Genomic DNA, 12,138 nt, shown 5'->3' on the forward strand with positions numbered 1-12,138 from the left:
AAATCGGTGGTCTTATCTAACTATTTACTTTCTCGCATCTTATTTTGAGCTTTGTTACTATTGCAAGTTCTTCTTTAAGATTATCTCTCTTGGTTAATTTTTGCTTAGTTAGTTGTCTTGTTCTAGTTAAATCCCTTAGTCGCATTTCCTTTTAGTTTTATTTGCTAAAGCGGTAGAAGTTTTAATTAATATCCCAATTCACCCCCCCCCCCCTCTTGGGCTATTCGATCCTTTCAATAGGGTACAATTTATTCAATTACGAACAACATGGTACAATGAAATATTATATTAAGCGGAGGTAGTACATCAGGATACATTGCTTCTAGTCATACAGAACTGACAACACACGTAGCATACAACACATAAATACCTTTCGTGAAATACATTGGTAGAAACAAACTCAATGGTCTGTACTTGTTGAACCACCCCTTCTAGCGAGACGACTTTTCTTTCTCCACCTCCCACCTCGCAAAGTCCTCTCCCATTTTCTTCAACCTCATTCATCGCCTCCGCTTGTCACTTCATCTCAAGGTCTTCCATGTCCACATTTCTTCAACAAGTTCATCCATTCCTTGTTCTCAGCTTTGATGTTGAAATCGATCCAAATTATGAAATCACAAAGCCTAATAGATGACTGACGACTGTACACACGATTTAGTTACTATTCGGACCAAAAGTTGATGAATCATGTGAAATATGACATAAATTAAATACCCCATGATACAACGGATCCAAGTTTGAACACCGAAAGAATCTCCTCCCATAGGTATCGAGCTCATGAATACCTTCATTTCGCATGTAGTACCGCACTTGCACAATGGTGGTGGTATAGCAAACATATGCATACCAAAGCTCGCTATCTCTTTACTTCTTGTGTTTGAGGCGGGGATAACATACGCAGTTCAGCGTTGCCTTTTATAGTCATTCATAGCATCACTTGCAAATACACCCTACTGCCAAAATAGTACATTTGTCGTGAGTCAAGCTTTAGACATGAAGTGACCAAACTACTCAGTTTTAAGCATGAAATGACAACACCTTCCTACCAGCATATCATTTCTGTCGTGACTCACACTTTAGATACGAAGTGACCACACGATAGACTTTAAGCATGACAGGACAACACCTCTATTGTAAATCAGGCTTTAGACACAAAATAACCATGAGACAGAGTTTTCAGCATGAAATGATAACACCTCTATCCTGACTTAGACTTTAGACATGAAGTGACCACACGATAGAGCTTTAATCATAAATTAAATGACAACACCTCTATTCTGACTCAGCCGACCACACGACGGAGCTTCAAGCATGATATTAGATATGAAGTGACCATACGACTCTGCTTTAACCATGAAATGACAAAACCTCTGTACGGACTCAAGCTTTAGACACGAAGTGATCACACGACAAAGCTTTAATCATAAATTAAATGACAACACCTCCATCTTAACTCAATCTTCCATGTAGAGGCAACAATAAATCATTGCTAAATTTTTACAAAAGAAATAGGCAATGTCAAGCAGTGGATAAGGCAGGGAAACGGAGGTTGTGAACGGCACATCCTTGTAGCACGCCACGAGCTCGCCGTTGCTGTGCAGGTCAGCGGCTAACTTCTCCCAAGTCTTGCTCTTGCCACTAAGAGAAGCCTCAGGCCCTCCCGAGTATCTAGCAAAGGTGACCCGATGCATTTCCACTTTGAGGCATAAGATGTCTTCATGTAAATTTTATCAAATGAAAAGGTACTGGATGTCTTACCTTCGTATGGACCTCATTTGATGCAGCCAAAACCATTGCATGCGATTTTCTACCACGCATTGCCACCAGTTTCAAATTGCAGAGAACACACACTTTCCAGTTCTGCTCATTCAAAACAAGTATACAAGATCAGTGATGCATGGCATCACAAGAACATATCTAGAAAGACGAAATGATGCTTAGGAAGAGCAACCTGCATTTCTTCAAGAGGAATGTATTTGACAAGGCCGCTAACCACTGTTCTTGGTGCCTCCTCTCCAACATAGATCTCCTCTACGTAAAGGGAATCAGCATCTGGATGCTTCTCTGCTTTTCTGATAAGCCCCACCCGAATATCCAACTTTGCAACTGAAACGTCTGCCTCTGCCGTCTTCGATTTTGAGCCACTAGATTGTTTCTTTTGTTCCTTCTTTGGACCTCCCTCTGGATAAGAAATGTGAGGAAATCTAACCAACGACTTGCTGGAAATTGAAATATTTTGGCAGAGAATAATTCAAAGAATAGTCAAAGCATTTTTAAACTGAAAAATGTTGAAATCTGCCATGTAATGGACAGTTGGACACTCTCATCATAGTTTTGTGCAAGGAAATATATAGTGTGCACAGTTCACCAAGGTTATGCCCAGCAACATGGATTTTCTGTGTATCTCCAAACGTGCAGCAAAAGAAAAAGAAAAAAAAAAGATGTTTTCCTTTTTGATTCTAACCAACAACAGCAAAGCCTTTTAATCCCAATTAAGTTAGTTAGGCTAGAGATGAAACCCTACAGGAGCCACTAAAAGAGGATAAGAAAGTAAACAAGGTAATAGCAATAAAAGTAGTAGTAATAATAGTAAAAGGATATCTATAGTCTACATCATGATTCTAAGCAACATCAAAGAGAATTACCAGATAATTTTGAGCCCTTGAGCTGGTTAGTAACTTCGTTGGCTTCAGCATCAGCTGCCGCTTTTGAGCTCCTCTCAGTTTGGTTTCCCGCATAATTTTCCCTATGGAGATCTACTTCTTCATTTCTCTGCATTCATTGAAAGTGCAGAGATGTAAATTATGTCCAACTGATGAACACATTTCTGAAATATAAAGAGGCACCAATTCCTTAAATAGAGGTGCAGACTTTCATATTTTGTGCCCTGCTGGTACAAAAACCCAAGGAATTTTTGCCTTGGCAATTTCTCCTTTTTCTTCATTGAATGACATATCTTCGGGGGACAAATTTAATTGACGTAACACCTTACAAAAGAGAGCACAGTGAGATTTAGGGGAAGAACACTATTCAAAAGATAACCCCACAAGATTCTGTGACAACTAGAATCATACTTCATTAGAAAATGAGGGCATGAAAGGCTCCAGCAGACAGGCAAGGAGATAGACAAGACCAACTGAAGTTTTCATCACAATGGCACAGCTTGTTGGATCTTCCTTGTAAAGTTTCCAAAATTGGCTCTGCTACATAAATTTTGCAAACCAAAGATAACTCAGTGTCACTAAAGACCACAGGGGGAAAAATTGAAAGAAAACAAAGGTAGAAAAAGATTTACTTGCAGATACGCATTCCCATCACTACATATGCCCTTCAGTCCTTGTTTCAGTTTAACCTATCATAAAAAGATTAGCACAATGTTGTGAAACCTAGAAGCTGGCATGAAAAACAGAACGATGAACATGCAGTGCTGTTCTGTTTCACATAGTTAAAATAAGTCACCTTTTCCATTGCATCAAGATATTGCTCAACCCATTTGCTAGTTTTTTTCGGCAAGTGCCTTTGTCAATGGATGTGACCCAGCATCAGGAGCTTCAGGTACAATAGAATCATATCCAGCTCCTACAAAAAAAAATTAACAAAATGAACTTGCACATAAGTATGGAATAAGAACAGTGACGAATCACAGAAGATTAACCTATCAATCGATAATCCTCATTGAGACTGTGACTAAGAAGCTGGTTTTGCAACAAACCTTAACACACGGTTGATGAAGTTCCCCAAGTTGTTGAGCAACTCACTGTTCAATTTGGCTTGCAAATCGGCCCAAGTATAGAGTGTATCTGATGCCTGAGTAAGACAGATCAAACATGTCACCAAAAGTAATCTGTACAATCACAAACTTGAAGATCAACCAAACAAGTATATCTACTGACCTCAGGGCGATTCATAAGCAGGTAGTATCGCCACACTACAGGAGGAATATGTGTATCCCTTGCATCACTACCAAAGACTCCTATACCTTACTCTTGGAGAATTTTCCTACAGGCGCAACAATACTTAGTTACTTCCAGGAGATAGATGTGTTTTTTTATAGGAATAGATGTGTATACTAAGTACATACCATATATGCATTTACATCAGAATCTTTTTAATGAAGCACAAGCAAAATTCAAAAGCACATTGGACTGTAACCAATTAGCCATGCTCCTATGCAACAAGATTCAATAGGCCATTTAAGAGACTTAAATTACATTTCATCAGAATCAATGTTTAAATTGGTAGTTCAGTACAAGGGTACAAAGAATTAAGACTAAAGCCAGAACAGCAAGGAGAATGGAAAACTACGTAATTTAACATCTTATGCAATCTTGTCGCCAGTTTCATGCCACTATTCTCTTGCAGCACATGATGAACAAGGAAGTAATCAGCCAAAATGAAAAAAAATTGATATTTGGTGCAAACAAACGCAATTTAGTTCATCAAAAGACTAAACATCTCTTCCAAGAGCAGAGTGATCCCAGTTAAAGTAAACAAGCATTTAGCAGATACTAATAAACCACACGAACTGTGTACACACCCAACATTAGGTAAAAAATGTAAAAACTCATGTACCTGCTTCATAATTCAAATATTCAGTAACACTTAAGGTTTTCATCATTGTCCAATTTTCACCAGTTCCAAGTAGTGTTGAAGGGAACATGATCTGAAAATTTCCTTTCATCAAATAAGAACTTGATCCAAAAGGAGTAAATCATAAGAAGAAAATGGCAGTATATACAAGTGCCATCTATACACTTAAAACATGGATTTTTGTGATTGCAGTTCTTCATATGTGTGCTGGAATTTAAGGTAAAACAAAACATCTTTAACAAGTAAAAGAATCGCATGATCAGTGATAGAACACAACTGAGCTACCTATCCAGATAAGGGTTGAAGAAAGCGAATGGAATAGAGACTGATCATCATTATCATTCAGCTAGAAATTAGAGTTTAATATGTAAGTTCTGTTATATGGAGAAAAACGACAAAACTGTACCTGGAACATACTACCATCTCTACTGAGCAATAACCTTCGATAAATGATAAACTAATAAATTTTGAAGCTATAGCAACATTATGAAAGGGCAAAAAGAGCCCATTATTTAGACAGTCATCCTGTCATGCCAAAACAATCTCGAATGGCTTCAGAAAATGCTCGCGATGTTATAGGCACCTTACCGTTTGAAATGGCACATTATCTTTTCCCATGAACTGAAACAGTTCTACATTGTCAGGATTCTACCACCACTTCTCCCAATCGGGTGTATAGGATGCCGTAATAGACACATAAGCGATAGCTGCATCAAACCAAACATAGAACACCTGAAAATAATCAAAATGGGGAAATTGGATAAACGCATAATTAGGATCCCTTCGTATCTGACATGCCCAAACCTTGTCTTTATACTTCTCATGCGGGACAGGAACTCCCCATTTAAGATCTCTGGTGATACAGCACGACTTTAGACCTTCCTGCAGCCATGCATTTGTTGCTTGAATGGCATTTTGACTCCATAAACAAGCTACTGAAGTTTCATTGATATAGTTTACCAACTTGTCTCTCAATAGAGGAAGCTCCACGAATAAGTGATCTGTATAACAAATACGTGGAGTGTTCTTACAGACCTACAAGGAAAGCCAGAAGACAAATAGAAATAGGGAAGTTCATAATTCACAGTTTTATGACACATTGTATGCTTAAATCAATTATGTTGATACAGACAAAAAATGGCAGTACACAGTAAGTAACTGGGCATGCTTACCTTACACTTGGGATCAATAAGTTCAGTTGGATTCAACATTGTGCTGCACGCTTCACACTGATCACCTCGTGCAGCTGCATTACAGACTTTGTTTGGGCAAATTCCTTCCACAAGACGATCGGCTAAAAATCTTTGGCATGTATCACAGTAAAGCTGCAAAGCAGATAAATTTTGTGTAAGAGAAACAACATGTGAAGATGGATATACAAGTACAACACCAAGGATAAGTTGTACCTGCTGCATTGTATTTTCCGTGAGCCAATTGTTTTCCATCAATCTATGGAAAATTGCATGGCAGACTTCTGTCTGCTCAGGAGAGGACGTACGCGAACTTGTCAAATTTTATGTCAAACCACTTGTAAACCTCATTATGTATAGCATGATACCTACATTTTTCAGCAGGGAAAGCTTCCTATGAAGAAAGTGTTTTCTTTTCTTTATGTAATAGATGCAGAATTGAGGTTTCCAAGAAATGCATATAGCAAATCACAGGTTGATAACTGAAACGTTCATGCGTAAATTACAAGACAAAGGAATATACAGTGGAATTCATAAAAGTCCAAATCTTATAAATAAGGAAGATATATAATTGTCGAACTCTAACACGATTGCAGCATTAGATTCATTCAACATGCGCAGATTGAACACGCAATATCAAACAAAATCATATGATCACCGATTAGGTTATCAACCAAATATTGCGCAAATCAAATCACCAATCAACTAACTACTGCACCACGACTCCACCTGTTCAATGTGATTTAGGAAAAGTGTAACCAAAATTCATAAATTGAAATCAGCTGAAGCAAGCAAATCAACTGGTATGAGAACCAATTTATCGATTTGGCCCATAAATCTCTCCGTATTCGAGTTTTTAGTTCTCAAACATCATAACTGCACGTCAACTTACTTTAGTGCTTCACTATTGAACACACCAAACTCGTACCACCAAAATTCAAAACCATGCATGAGGAGTGTCTAACGAGTTTACGTCAAAATGCAGCTAGAATCTGCTACCCCAGGCAATTCACCTCACTTTCGCCAGGTCGTCCTGAGGCTCAAACCCCCAAATCAGACAGCTCGAGCGAGACGATATAAAACCAAACCGATTCATCTAACAGATCAAAATTTCAACTAGAACGCACCGCCAGGTGAGGTGGAGGCTTGCTCACTTGTCGCAGATCTCTTTGGGCGTGCACTTCTCCTCCATGGCCTTCATCTCAGTGGCCGTCCCGTACTCGTCAGTCCCGCATATGTAAATCGCGTTGTATCCCCTGCAGCCGGCAGTACCGCGCGAACACATCGGCGCTGAGCACACCTGCGCACATGACCACCGAAGATCCCCATCAAGTGAAAAATGGCGAACGGAGAGAGATCAAGGAATAATTTGGGGGAGGCGGCGCAGGAAGGGAGGGATGCTCACAGCCGATGATATTCCCCAGGTGGGAAACATTGTTGACGTAGGGTAGAGCGCTGGTGATGAGTATGTTGCGGCGGCCGGGGATCGGCAGCTTCGGCGGCGGTGGGGAGGAGGCCATCGGGACGGAGGGGAAGGTTTTTTTTTTTTTTTTAGGGAACGGAGGGGCGGGTTTAGGGCTAGGAGACGGCTTAGCGATGGTTTGTGCGAGTCGCTAACTCGTGTTTCGTCTCGAGCCGCCCGTGCTTGTTTGGTGGCATATATATGGTTTAACTTGACTTTTGTTTTGAGACATAAGGAATAACTGTTTAGTTATGTGTATGTATTTGTGGGATTGGTTTTTAGAAAAAAGTTTTTTAGCTTGACTAAGTGAAAATATAGAAATCGGTCATTTCTCCAGAGTCATACTTGTGGGGTGCAGGTATATGCAAGTATGCACTTTGATTGTAATAGTATATGATTAGTTAGTGTTAATTTATAATAGTATATTCAAATTGGATCAATGTTTAATTTGATAAAAATAATATATAATGTATTTATGTAAAATAAATATTATCTTAACCCTTGCCTTTTCACTTTAATCTTCTATAACATATACCCATACAGATAATAAAATTTAATCTCTTCTCAATCAAATTAATAGTATATAATCAACTAAACAATATGATACTACTACACACAATTTAGCTTAAATAAAGCTAACTCACTAATACGCCAGACTAAAGCCATACGGACAACTAAGTGAACCCTAATCACTGTCAAACCTACCAACGCCGCTTCACAAGAATTCAGGAATCAGGAGTAACTGATTAAGGCTTCGTTTCTGAGTAAGCTGGAACCTGTATGCTTCGATCAATTGGTTCGTTTGTGCTACGAACTACTCACCTCTTTTGGTTCTTGGATTGCGCGTTTGCCATCCAGTGAATTTTTGGGCGTTTTCCAGGACGCTGAAAATCTTTCCTGTTGCTAATGTGAGCGCGTGTGAAATCAATCCTGTTGTGGAATGCACGCAGAACTGAACTACTGCCCTGCTGATTTGAAGAAAGTTTGATTTCTTGAATGTTGCACTGAATAAGGGTTTATGCCTGAAACCTGACAATTTCGTTTTGCTTTTCAGTTGATAAACTTAACCTGGAAGGAAAAGCCTGCCTTATAGTGGACTCGAAGCTTTTGATGCAGGTGCCTCAACATTCAACAAGGTACCCTCCTATGGTATCAGTTGTCCTCTAACGACTTGAAGAACTTCAGTCTTCAGTTCGTTCAAAAGGTGTTAAATGAACTTTACTCTGTTCTTTATGAAATCGAAATAACTGTCAAAGATATGTTTTCTTTATCACCATGAAAATCATATAAGGAGGGTGCAGTAGAGGAGTAAACAGTATCCCTCCGAGCATGATGTTTTTTGGTGTTAAGATAGAAAGTTATGGTCGAAGACCATTACAACGCGACCCGTACGAGACGATCGCCAAACCCGTGCTACCGGTTGATTTGTTATACAATGAAGCATGCAACCTAGCAGCTAAGCCTACTCTCGCAAACATAGACGACCTAGGTGCAGTGCACCAGCAGCGATCCAGAGGTCCACTTCGTGCTTGATGATCGCAAAGTCTAGGAAACAAGCACATGTTTCTTTCTCTTAGCTAGAGAACGGATTTTATCATCTGAATATGAGTCTCAAGCAATGCCTGAGCATGCATCAACCAATCAACTAAGCTACGCAGAAAGAAGGATTTTGCTTATTTACAATGATACGTGGTTGCCTCTTTATACAGAAAGAAAAAATTACAATCATAAATTTATTATAACTCTTAACTTATCTCTTACTAAACTTATCTCTAGCCAGTCATAATTCAATTTAATTCCTAACTTATCTCCTATCAAACTTATTCATAATTAAATCAATTCTAATTCTACCATAGCAATAAATACACTAACTAATCTTATCCTAACCTCCCTCATTCTACAATGTCGTGGTTACTATTCACATGCATGAACAGTAATTCATGCGCATAACATAGTGGTAGAGAGCGAGAGTTGTTAGTGGTTAAGTGTGTGACTTCAAGCCCTATTTCGTTTTGAAAAAAAGATATGTAGTTCCTTCTATGATTTCTAGAAAAAAAATCACTAACTTTAGTGCACATAGTGTTGCTTCCTGAAAATTGCTGAGATGTTAATACATTAAAGATTTTGGTAATCATATTGATATAGCTTAACCTACAAATCATCGACATAGTCAAGTACGGTACTTCATAATCGTGAAGCACTCAAGAAATAAAGTCCATGGCACAATGGATTGAAAAGGGAAGGTACAAAGCAATGGATTGAAAAGTACATCATGTTGTTTGGTTCATGTCACATTGCTAAAAGCTGAGTCCATGTGTCGCTCCCTGATCCAGATTGGGGACAGCATGAGCACTACTGCAGCTTGAACTACAAATTAACACTCTTGTGGGTTATCACTTTTTAATCACTACAATAAAATTATTGCCCATAGGCTCAATGGATGAAAGGGAAATGCATTGCATCACTCAGAATAGTACTACATCACGCTGTTAGGTCTGCGTCGCAATTAAGAAAAATCATGTTCATGATCAAAATTATTATTGGCTCTAGACAAGCACGATTAGTTGGTTAATTGATATGACTATTAACAACCAGCAGCACTCACGTTGTTGATATATCCTGAGTCCTGACCTCCATAAGTTGCCAACAACCAATTCATGCATCATCATTAGCTCAATTTGTGGTAATATGCCAGTATCCATGGCTAATTCTATCAGCTCCATTTGGGGGTGAAGTAACCAGTTTTAGTGAACTGAATAATCAACATCTTTGTTTCATTTGTTATTCCACTTTGTATCTACAAGTAAGAAGGTAACAGTGGAACAAGCTTCTTTTTTTCCTTTTACTTGCAAAAAAGAGGTGTTCTAGAGTAGTTAAACTTATAAAGATAGAATAATACTTTTGTGCTAGTGCCTGGAATATCTCCTTAAGAGAAGGCAAAAAAAAAATGTCATGGATCCTGTTGTCTCAATCTAACTATGAGATCATGTGATAAAATATTGGATTGAATGATGAAATTGCCATAGTAAAGTGATTTAGTATAATAACATTAGGATAATGTTCATAAGTTGCTAATATGCTACTTAGATATGCTTATATGCCAGTGTTAGTGTAGAGATGATGCAATATACTCGTTTGAGTAGTGTTACGTGAATTGATTTGAGTCTAGTTAGGAAAGACTGATGCTTGTACTCGTTTGTTGTTTAATTCATGTGCAGGTGTTGCTCGAAGGCGAACTTGGTCGATGATGGATCGGTGAACTAAGTTTAAGGAGGAACTGAGTTTCGATGACTAGGTTCAGGAGGAACTATATCACATCCGATTTTAAGATCAAACCGAATATAAACTATATTTATGATAGGATCAGTTTACACATACATATAGCGATATCACTAATGGAAAACAGACACAATGCTAATTATTACAACGCTATTTATTATAAAATGACCCACAGGTCTAAAGAAAATTACATAGCAGTAGAAAAAAAAACATAGGCGTAGTGCCCACTCCACAGGCAGTCGATCGGAAGCTCCACAAACCTAGAATTTTGTGTCGTCTTCATGATATTCCTCGAAAGCTTCACCTTCTGAAAAGCAATCGTGAATATTTCCAGTACTCGGCAAGTGAGGGAAAGTATGACATGGAGACTTAAACTAAAATTTTCCTATCCTCTAGGGTTTAATTTGCATAAAAACCAATTTTAGACTAAGGTTACATAAAGCAGTTTTTTCTAAAGGAAATAAGTGTAATTGATCTCCTTTAACCTCCAAAAATTCAACAATTTCTTTACCACGATAAACATCCATCCAACTAATCATATGAGGGTCCATGCCACTCGTAACCATGAGCACAGCTGAATATTCAGTTTAACACTCTACAGAGTTTGTACACTTTACCCACGAATCATGACCAACTCTTTTTCCAATACCCGTCAGTACCTTACACTCTTCCGAGGTGTGTACCAAGAGATCATTACGAGGCTTTTCCAAAGAGTCTCCCAGCATATATTTGCCCACTAAGATTTGGTCGTCGTACATAAGTGGAGTAACCCTCCACCCCAGAAGCCTCCTCTTGTGCTAGGTAGAATCGAGAAATATCCCTTCCTTTTCTACACATCTATTTGGCTCATACACCACTGGGAAAATATCTAGTTACTTAGTTACTTAGCCAAGCCATACCATATAGGTCTCATGGTTGTACTGTTGTCATGGGTGGTCACTCCACAAACTGATCCTTAATATGGTTTGGACAAGACCGTCAACTAACCAACAAGGGTAATCACCAGAATATCCATCCATAGTTAACCATGCTTGGAACACATCAACAGGCACACACTGGCATCCCCTTCTTGACCAAACCCTAGATTCCTTATTGCTAAATCCCTTAACAACATTAATTATCATATCCTACTTCTTATCTCAACTTTTAATTCCAAAGCTCATGATTCATCACCTATATACTACATGTTCATCTAAAAGCACAGCTAAGCAGTATACTCGTGTTATTGAATAAAACATCTACAGAGGAAAACTACACATATTGCTAGTGTTTGCTAAACTATCCCATTTCACCATAAAAACAGCATGTATGTTTTGTAAAATTGACTTTAATTGAAAATTAGGATCACAACATGGTCAAGACACTTGCCTTCATCAAGGTGGTGCATGGTTCCTTCAAAGTCTTCTTCATGGAGATTTCTGAACTGCTCTTGAATTGATTCGTCTACACGTGCACAAAATCAAACATAAGAACAGTAAACCAAACAGTAAGAAAACTAGGTAAAAACCCTATAAAAAGATTCTACACGTCGCAAAAAAGGTCTATGGATACATGGACCGTGGCTAGAGGGTCGGTTCACAAGTCCACAGTGGACCAGAGATGGCAGTGGTGGCTTTA

The 12,138-nt window shown here is 38.6% G+C and overlaps 1 long non-coding RNA gene and 1 pseudogene across 1 annotated transcript; both read right to left on the reverse strand.

The window, feature by feature from the left end:
• Positions 1 to 256: 256 nt before the first annotated feature.
• On the reverse strand, positions 257 to 949 carry LOC133911909 (uncharacterized). The gene is made up of 2 exons (XR_009908731.1): positions 786 to 949; positions 257 to 641 (listed from the first exon to the last, which is right to left on the reverse strand). It is a non-coding gene; the product is annotated as an uncharacterized LOC133911909 (long non-coding RNA).
• Positions 950 to 959: 10 nt separating this feature from the next.
• Positions 960 to 7,398, reverse strand: LOC133911908 (probable methionine--tRNA ligase; annotated as a pseudogene).
• Positions 7,399 to 12,138: the final 4,740 nt, after the last annotated feature.

This window comes from Phragmites australis, chromosome 3, assembly GCF_958298935.1.
Source record: "Phragmites australis chromosome 3, lpPhrAust1.1, whole genome shotgun sequence".
Taxonomy (NCBI): Eukaryota; Viridiplantae; Streptophyta; class Magnoliopsida; order Poales; family Poaceae; genus Phragmites; species Phragmites australis.